This window comes from Nanorana parkeri, unplaced genomic scaffold, assembly GCF_000935625.1.
Source record: "Nanorana parkeri isolate BGI_ZX_2015 unplaced genomic scaffold, ASM93562v1 scaffold2004, whole genome shotgun sequence".
NCBI classification, from domain to species: domain Eukaryota; kingdom Metazoa; phylum Chordata; class Amphibia; order Anura; family Dicroglossidae; genus Nanorana; species Nanorana parkeri.
The window spans coordinates 184,006-194,638 of record NW_017308272.1 but is presented as its reverse complement, the minus strand read 5'-3'; positions in this window follow the sequence as shown (position 1 = coordinate 194,638).

The following is a 10,633-nucleotide window of genomic DNA, read 5'->3' as shown; positions in this document are numbered from 1 at the left end:
CTGAACATTTGAAGACAAAATTACTATTAGTTCAAACTAAGTCATGTGGCATATAGAGCAAAAGTGTCAAGTGCTAGCAGTAGGCAACCTCTAAGATTGGAGGCTTTTTGAGGCTGTATTTGAAGCAGTGATTGGACATTATAAGTGTTCCAGTCTACTTATAACACAACAGGGCATTTCAATACACTATGAGTGCATTTTTGTTTTGTGATGTGATGTTTCAGTGTACCATTGCGGAAAGCTTGCAAAAGGACACACGTATTAGTTATTACCATCAAAACATTTTCTTTTTCGTGTATTCACATTGTTGATAACAAATATTGTAGTGAGCAATTGAAAAAAAACCCTCTAACCCTATCCTATTTTCCTATTCACCCTCAATTTAAACTGTAGATGCTAACACTGAATCTCACCCTGACCCCCAACACTTTGTATTAATCCCTACATAGCCATATGAAAGCCAAAATGCTAACATCAATATTGCTTTTGCATCAAAAACAATTCAAGCTTTTACTGGAAAAATAGAGGAGGAGAAGAAGCAGCACAATTCATGTGCTGAAAAAGCAGAGTAGCGAAGAGATGAGCTGCTTCTCTTTCACTGTCCAGTCACAGGCAGGGGGCAAGTACTGTATTTTTTCGTCCATAAGACGCCCCCATGTATAAGACGCCCCCAACTTTTCTTACCCAAAATTCAGAAATCAATATTCTAAATTATATTATACATCACACTTACCTCTGAGTCAATCAGTTTATGCTCCGACATTATCACTCTGGGCACTGGCTACATGCTCTCCCCAGCAACAGCTGATGTCAGGTACAAAAGATTTATGATCGATTACAGAGACAAGATAACAGATTCTCTCCAATCATAAATCTTTTGTACCTGACGTCAGCTGTTGCTGGGGAGAGCGTATTACAGAGACAAGATAACAGTTTTCCTCCACTCTCCCCAGCAACAGCTGATGTCGGGTACAAAAGATTTATGATTGGAGGAAAACTTATCTTGTCTCTGCAATCCAAAGTTTTACTCGTGAGGCTAGTTTGCAGTGGTATCGGCAATTTCGCAACCGCGGTTCTCCTCTCGGCCCCCGTGTATACGACGCCCCTCTATTTTTAGGTAAACATTTTTATGAAAAAGTAGCGTCTTATACACGGAAAAATATGGTACATGACAGCCTGGGTTCAGAGGAAGAGGAATTAAGGATACTGTCCGTAATTTTGTGCAGAAGAGTGAGGATATCTTGAGACAGAAAAGGAGTATGGGAAGGGGGAGGGGGGAGATACCTTGGACAGCTCCAGATTAAACATTTTTTTAAAGGGAAATTACTTTTTGTTTTGAGCTGAAGGTCTGCTCAATTGCCTAGCAGTCATGCCCGTTTTTCTTATTTCAGCATTTTCTGAGTCACTGGGGTTGATTTACTAACCTTATAAACACACCACGAACATGTATACACCTCTTAAGTGTGTTCCCTCCCAGCATGATCTATGGGTGGAATCTAAACACCTTTGTAGTGTGTACACACCCAGCAGGTGTGTTGTGCAAAGCCAAGCATGAATTGCAAGGTGATGTTGTGTAAATTAGCTCTATGTTGTGTTGCTTGCGTTGATGAATGCAGGAATGTAAATGCATGAGCTAACCATTTTTGTCTAAACTGTGAAGCAGCATTATATATGCATCATGTGCATAATTTTTCCATATATGGCATTAGTGGAAATATGCTTTTAGAGACTTTTTGGTTGATAAATATGTTTTGCTGTGTGAAAATCCCACGCGTGTGTTTAGGTTAGTAAATCACCCCCACTGACTCAATATTTTCAATTCTTGTTATTATAGCCACTAAAACCAGATTCCTGTCCATATTTCTCTCTTCTTGTAAAGATTCTCTTAAACATTTTTTTTTTTTTAAAGTCAGAGATGGCAGCTCCCATATTTTAGTCCTAGTTCATGTTAGGACCTTGGGAAGACATGGGAAACCTTGGATCTTTTATTCTGAATGCATAAAACCAAAAACTGGTGCATGCAGCCTTGGTCATGGTAATCCTTAAAGTAGAACTGAACCACTGAACCCTTGTCAGTTATTATTTTGCCATTTGGACATTGTTTTTCACTTTTTGTTCGATAGCCAGAACAGGAAATGAGAGGAAATCCCTCCAAAGAGAGGGAAATTCCTGGTGGTCAGCAGGCTCACCAGAACTATTGTCCCTATCGGAAGATTCCCCATCTACTCTGATGACAACCCAAAATCTGTGATTTTCTTTCACTTTTAGTGATAACGGTCATTAGGACAAATAGAGAGGGTGAATCTTCCTAAAGAGGACACAGACAGCAATACAAAAACCTGACAGGTGATCTAATCCCTCTCCACTCTATCCAAAACGAAAAAAAAGTTTTGGCTTTAATTACACTTTAAGGACCCAGTCTAAACACAAATGCAATGCTTTGTTCTTCCTAATTCAAGACCTGTTCAGCTAAGATACTCTGAGGAGGGTAACTAGCCACACGGTGGGTTCACGTTTTTGTGCAGACAGATGTATTACATGGTTAGTTTATATCCAAATATTGCTGGTGGAGATAATAATAATGAATTCCACGTGAATATGTACTATGACTTAGTGATAATCTAACAGAGCCAAGAGCATCTCCACTACAAATATTTCATTTGTAAATGTCAGGCAGAAATGTAGAGCAGCTTTCCTCTTTAGCAGGTCCATTTGCCATTAGTACGCTGCCTTATTTTCTGCATGCTGCCTATGATAGGTGGATTTTTGGGTAGCACTGACCTGACATTCTCTTAGCCAGGTGCAATCTATCATGATTAGCTGGCCTGGCTATGGAGAACCCCGCTGTTGCAGTCAGCAGGTGGGGCTGCAGGTCAGAGCTGGCTGGGATAAACTCAGCAGTGCCAGCTGGCTTCAGAAATTCTTCTTCAAAGATTTCCCTGTAAACGGTGACACTGACTCTCAGTATCACTGCTGGCTAGAATTCCCCTTCTCTGCATAAATTAAAGTAACTCATTCATTGCTGATCACACAGTTATATCTAAATGCCATAGTTACCATGATTACAACACAGAAATATAAAATGCCACACTAATGGGTTTTTACTGGGGACCAGGGCTGTATTTACCATGACATATTAGTGGGCTAAGGATTTTTCAGCAGGGTGAAATAGGGCAGTAGAAAGCTTCAAAATGAACAAAGTATTCCCTAAATTATTTCTAAATAAATTTAAAACTGAACTGCAGTCCTACATTCAGTCTTGCACATTTGCATTGGCTTGCCTCCTGTACTGAAACTGCTTGCTTTGGTTTCACTTCACACTGTGAGTTACATAGTTACATAGTATTTGAGGTTGAATAAAGACATTAGTCCATCAAGTCCAGGATCTCCAGGATCTCATTCTATTCTATGTTAGTAGCCCAGTCATGCGTGGTGTCCAGCCAGGTTTCCGCTATACCCACTATATCGAAGTCCTCTTCGAGTATCATTAATTCAAGCTCTTCTAATTTATTTGCCAGACTTCTAGCTTTGGTGTACATACATTTAATTCCTCTCTTTTTGTAGTGAGCTTCTGTGAGTTTGCATTATAAGCTGAAAAAAATCAGATAGAGCCACCTAATTTCCTGGAGAATGTCCAGCATCAACAAGCCCTGTCTTCCCTTGCCCGACTGTCCCTGAGTCTCCCCTTTCATCCACCATTGGATTTCAGGCATTTCAGTCATGCAATCTCAGCATCACAGGAGGATGTCAACTAGGGTGGTCTGCATGCAACTGCAGTCTGCCTTGGAACGCCCACTTCTCCAGACTGAGAAACTCCTCCCAAGGGCCACCCCACTGCTTGCATCAGGGTGGAAGGCTCTTGGGAGGAATACTGACGCAGGGTGCTGCGATGTTTTTAGAAAGTGATGTACAGCACCCTGCCAGCCCCTCCTAACAACCATAATCTAGATAAAATAAGCATCACATTACATTTGCAAAGTGCAAACAATATGCAGCAGCTCTTGTTGAACTGCATCTGTCAAAATAACAAAACATCATCAAATCACATAACATTAACAACAGAGCAGAACCCCTAGTTAGTGTCCTCCGTAAGCAATACTAATGCAATGGTATTACTAATTTAAAATGTAGAAGTCCATCCCTGATTAACACACTGTGCTCCACCTAGTGGCTAATTTTTAAATAACAAAAGAGTCCATTAAAGTGAAATGATAATTATTAATTGTAGACTCTCTGCCTCCAGAACTTTACCTTGTTTTCCATCCTTATTCATCACAGTTTATGAACAGACAGGACCCGCTTCTCTGGTCTGTTTACCACAACATCATATTTAAAAAAAATTAAACCGTAGCTCCAGTTGTCTAGACAGCTAATTAATTTATCTAGGATAGTTCCAAATCTCTTCCACATACCAAGACTACCTAATTTAATTTTAAGCAGGTTCGGCTGTGGTGGGCGACTCCGTGATTGCCCCGGCAATCCGTGCGGGTTTGTACACGATTGACGCACGTTCACAGATTGCCCAGAGGTGAACCTAGCCTCAAGGAGTGGCTATATGAGAAAGAGACAAAGGAGAAGACAAAGGAGAAGACAAAGGAGAAGTTTAGTTTTTCCCCCCCTTGGGATGTTACCTTGAACTTATTTGTTGGAAGCTGGAAATTAAGTGGGAAAGGGAGGCACAGCAGAGCTGGATCAGCCCTGTCCTGGTTTGTTAGAACAGCCAGACGTACATGCAGTGCCAATCAAAGCATTGTGTTCTGCTGGACTGGAGCTAGACTCAAGCTGGACCACTGTTGCTACTCAGTGTGTCTCTGTTCTCCTAGCATAGATTTAAATTGATGTCCTTCACATTTTTGTTTTTCAAAAGAGTACTGCACTTTGGTGCCAAGGATTAACAGATTATTTTATGAGTTTATGGCAATAGGAACCCTTGCTGGGTGGCAATGTAAGCTCTAGATGTATCCCACCTGTTTCTGTTTTTGAGTCAGAATTATTTATAGAACTAGGGGATATGCAATTAACTATGAAAAAATAATATTTCAAAAATTGCGCTAATGGTCACGTTTACCTAAATTCAGGGGTGTGCATTTCTCCACTGACCACCAATGAGAGGGTGCAGTTCTCCACTGACCATGCAGATGCATGCAGACCACAAAGAAAAGTAAGGTCTAGGCCCATTTATGTGTGCCTTTATTATTATTTATTTTGTATGGTAAAACAGATCACATATTTATAGCTCAGCTAAATGTTTATATGTCTGCCTAGAGTTCATCTTTAACACTTTAATAAAATCTATGTGTAAGTACCTGAACAATAGAATTCAACTTTTTCTCAGTAGATGTTTTATCCTGTGCAGATTGATAGGCTTGTGAACTGTGAAACAATTAAATCACTTCATTGAGTCCTGAAAAAAATTACCGTAGTCATCTATGCTGGGAGGAGTCTTAGGGTTGTAAGGTCCACTAATCTGGCCCAGTGAGGTCATTTGAACCTTCAACGCACATACGAACGCAGGTTTCTGCCTCTGTGCTGCCATTACAGGAGTAATGAGTCCGAGCAGATTGAGCAGTCATGACAAATGATACGATCAGGCCATCAGAAACACGTTGGATTATTGCTTCAACTATTCAAGATGTACGGATTCCAGAGCACTGCTGCGAGGCAGCTTCGTCACACAGAGAAGCAAGCCGAGCTGTTAAATTAGGATTTATTGAGATTTGCAAAGAGGGAAAAATAGATATTTATAGTACGAGAGAGACTGATGAAATGATTAATTTCTGATTTGCAAAGGACAAGCACATATTAACCCCTTAAATGCTTTGCATGAATCTGTAGAGGGCTGAAAAAGCTTTAAGATTACAACTGCTTTTTTAAAATGTCTTTATTAGTAATATTATACAACAATCTGAGTTGATCAGAGGTATACTTTATCCCCTCCTAAGGGGACTGCATATGTCAAAGATTGCTTGTTACAGGTGGTAACATCTGCTCAATCTGATCCTGTAGAGGGTGCTCTTTACCAACAATCTGTTCTTCTGAATATATATCAGTGCTCTGCTCCTTCCATATACAATTCAGATACTGATACTAGGAAGTACAAGCTGTTTAGGCGTTGACAATGTAAAAAAATTTGCCACTGTAATGATTATTAGTCACAAATTAGTGTTATTTATAAATCAGGAAAAGTAGGTCAACTGATCTTAAAGGTCTGGTATAATGCCTAGGAATAAAATGCCTTCTGTGGTTCAAGATTTAAACCATGTGGTTTAGAAGTTCACTATGAACCATATGTATAAAGCAGATTTACTGCTGGCAGATCTAATTGGATGTTGAAAGTTAGAACACAGAGACATCCTGTTAATGATTCAGCAAATTATCTTTCAAAATACCAAACCCTTGACAAAACACACATCCTTAAACATTTTGAAACCTAATGCAAATATGTCTCCTGCCACTTTAAAATCACTGACAAATACTTGTATAATATATCAGGCTCTTTAAACAGATTGCAAGATAGTCCTAACAACTGTTTATCTCTAAGAAAAGATTCTTCATAAGTACTGATGAGTTGAATCACACACTGGCTATTTATCATTGAAGGACCCAGTTAGACCTCCCTGCCACGACAGTAGGCAAATCTGATCCATTGCAATGCAGTATTATTCCAGCATGCTGCGCTCTCCATAGAATAAAACAAACTACAGCAGTGAAAGTGAATGGTCCTTCTAAACCTTTTTTATGGTATTGTAATTGTACTGTCTCTCCAAACTGATGGCACTATATAAATCCTGTATAATAATAATGAAAATAATCATATCAACTGTAACGGCCTGTATTGATGGTTTAGGCAGACCTGCAAACTCAAATGCAGATTCCAAGGATGACTCAATGTATCAGCATCTATTAAAAGCTGAGATATCTTTTTTTTTTTATTGCATGGACCTTAAAATGCATGAGATAGCAAAAATCCGAAAATTCTTTACTGTTGGTAAAGCAACTCAATGTAAACAAATTTGCAAAAACCGCAAAAGGGGTATTTAGAAAACATTGTAAATACTTGTGTAAAATGCAGTGATGACTAAGGTCCCAGTAATACCTTTCCAGTGCAATAAATACATTGTGGTAATGCGCATGTGCATGTTACTGAAACACACATTAACACACATTACATGTTTCAGCATATTGTCTTGCCATTGATTTTCAATGCCACCCCAATGCACCAAGGCAACAAGGGTCCCATGTGCATGTGATATAGCACAACACAATGCACAGTAACAAACTACCATGTATCGTTGTTCACTGCGTTGCCAAAAATGGTAAATGTCCATTTTTTTGGGATCTTTTAGTACGTTGGCACCCTATTCATTTTAATAGGATGTCTCAATGCAATGTGTTTTAACATTAAAAAAACACACACATGCATTAACGCAACATACCAGTACGCCAAGGTCTGAATGAGCCCTAAATGTCCTAAATCATACTTGTCTACTTTAAAGAATGTTTTAAGTATATATTGGCACGTATGCTATAGTGTCTTGTAACCCTGTGTGCTCTTCTTTGTAAGTCACAGCAAGTCACCTGAATTTCCATAGTAGTCATGGTAGGTCATATCCACTGGTCCCAGAAGGTCTTAAAATTAACCGTCAGCTTTGGTGTCTATGATCCTCTTTAATCCATAGCTTTGTGGGTCTCCATAGTTTGGCTTCCTTTTTTCTATTATTCCTATTGTCAATTTCTTCTGAAACACTGATGGATGTATGTCCTATTATTTAGTTTATTATCTTCCTGTCATAGCAGAAGTGTCAAAGTCATGATTACATAAGAGAAAGCTACAGGCTTTGTTAATTGACAGTTTATCCCTCCTCTGGCAGCCCTAACAAGGTGTCACCTATCAGTGCTAAGCTGTAGAAGAAGATTAGATAGCCACCAAGCCATCTTTACAGCATGACATCAAGCTCATATCTCTGCACTGATAGGGAGAGAATACAACTGAAAAACAGAACACACACAGATCCTTGAGGGATAGATCTGCACTATTTTAAAAATGTAGGAGTGAATATTCATAAGTTTACAAATTGCCATTCCTCACTTGTTCTCTTTAAGTTGTTATGTTATATATGTAAGTCCATCTGAACTATGGAATACATAAAAAAATGGTGCTTCAGTTTTCTGAAAAGAACATAAATATGCATAACTAAATGGCATCTCATGGCATTTCTACTATACCAATCACTTAACATTTTTAATACTATTCTCTATAGTGTTTTCACAATCATTTCATTAATTTTCTTGCATCCTTACCGATTCATTTCTTGTGGTATTTTCTTCCAAAGAACAATCAGCTTACAGATCCTACATTCACCAGCTTCTGTCTGATGTTCTTTCAGACTCACAATTTCAGGAATGCTTCTAACAGAAGGCCATTGCTGGGAAGGGAGTGTGCTGGTGTTTGAGCACTAGTAAATGTCCCCCAAGAGTCCCTATAGCACCCCTACGATGAGGTCATATGGTTTTTTATTTCTTACACTCCATTAACCCCAGCCCCAACCTAGCCAGGCACAATCTGGCAGAGGATTTTTTGCCTGATGGTGCCTGACAGCATATACTGTATATAGTTCCTGTGCAATACAGGAAAGCAGAACCAGAAATGCAACATTGGACAGAGTCAGATCTGCTCTTGCTGCTCATGTGAGATAAGCAACCATGAACATCAATACTGTGCAATTACACTGGGCGCCATTGTAAAAGTCATGGAATTCCCACTTATACCAATGTAAAATGCATTCTACTTTCAAGTGGGTGTACTGCACTCTTGGTATCAGTGGAACTAGTATGCCTCTAACATTGGTGTCTGTGAAAGTAGTGTATGACCGTTACATTGGTGTCAGTGAGCTGCTAAGAACCACAGCGAAGATGGGAGTATTTGTCCATAGGACTACTTTAAGTCGTTCACTGCACAGAGTGGGGCTTTATGGATGCGTGTCCAGAAGAAAGTCATTGCTAAAAGAAACAAAGAATACATGTTTGGGGTTTGCCAAACAGATGTGGCAGACTCTCGAAACACATGGAAGAAAATTCTCAAGTCAGGTGAGACTACAATTGAACTATTTGGTTATCATAGGAAACGCTATGTGTGGTGCAAACACAACACTTCCCATCACCCTGAGAACACATCCCCACATTGAAGCATGGCGGTGGCAGCATTTTGCTGTGGGGATGTGTTTCACTGGCAGGGACTGGAAAACTGGCTAGGACTCAAGGAAAAATACTGGGCAATTCTTGAAGAAAACAAGAGTCATGTAGTATCTATATTATTATTACATAATCCACAGTATCAAATAAAAAAAAAGGTCCAGAAGAATATGGATAGAGCAATCATACTTGTCTCTTGCCACCAGTCAATGATTTATTGCACATACAAAACCTTTTCAGGACTATATGTTTTCCTGAATATTGATTGAACACTATAATGCGTAAATTTTTCTTTCACCTGGCTTTTTAATTGTATCGATATAAAGGTAGGTTAGCAACCGCTCTGTTTTTAGCCACTGCTTTAAGGCCCAATGTAGACTTTTACGACAAGACTTTTGGCTAGTAACAGCTTTAGTGGTTCTCAGAATATTTCCTGGAATGCAACAAACTCTCTGTTATTTTATATTTACCAAGACACCCCGTCTCAAGGAGGGAGACTGCAGAGATTCCCTGGAAAGGAGCGGGAAAGAGAGGTCCAGGCCTCTAATCAAACTCCTTTCCCACCTGTGTCAGAGACATTGGAACCATAGGAGCAGAGGACACCGGCAGACCCAATTCGCTTATCACTTATTCAGTAAGCCTCTGATATCCACTGAAGACAGGAGACTTTGAAGATATAAACTTCCTTATTCAGACCTGTTAAACCATACAAAATATCGCCAAGGATCAAATCCAAGTTCATAATTGAATGAACACGAAGTATTCACGGCATTATGCCCTGGTTAGAGAGTGCTTAAAGTGCCATTGGCACCTTCTGACAAGTGAGAATAAAATACAGAAGTTTGTTTAAAAAAACTCGAGTTGATTTTTAGGAGATCAAGGTCTTTGCGGGACAAAGTAACACACAGCTTCTATCTACTGGTGAATAAGAGATTTGATTGTGGGTGGGCAGTGTAGCCATTGCCAATGGTTTCAGGAGGGGAAGACTGTCCTCTCCTCCAATGGTTCCGGTGTCCCTGGCACAGGTGGGACGAGAGTTTGATTGGAGGCCTGGACCTCTCTTTCCTGGGAATCTCTGCAGTCCTCCTTCTTGACACGGGGTGTCTTGGTAAGTAGTGGGTCCCTGTCCCGCTGGGGGGGTTTTGTGTCCATTGGATGGTTGCCACAAATGTTGGTTTATAAAATGTTTAAAATGAGTGTCATAAATCTATTTATTTATTATGGATTAAAAAGTAATTGTATGTTATTATCATTAGATCAGTTACCTCCAACCCCCTGAGGAAGCGAATATAGCAAAACGCGTTGGAATCTATGCCTGATATGCAAGTGGGCCAGAATACCATAGTGTGGGATAATTGTGAATCTCCTAAGGAATTATCTGGTTCATAAATGAACAGGAATCCTCTGTACTGAGTGTTCCTGTTCATTTATAACATGAGAG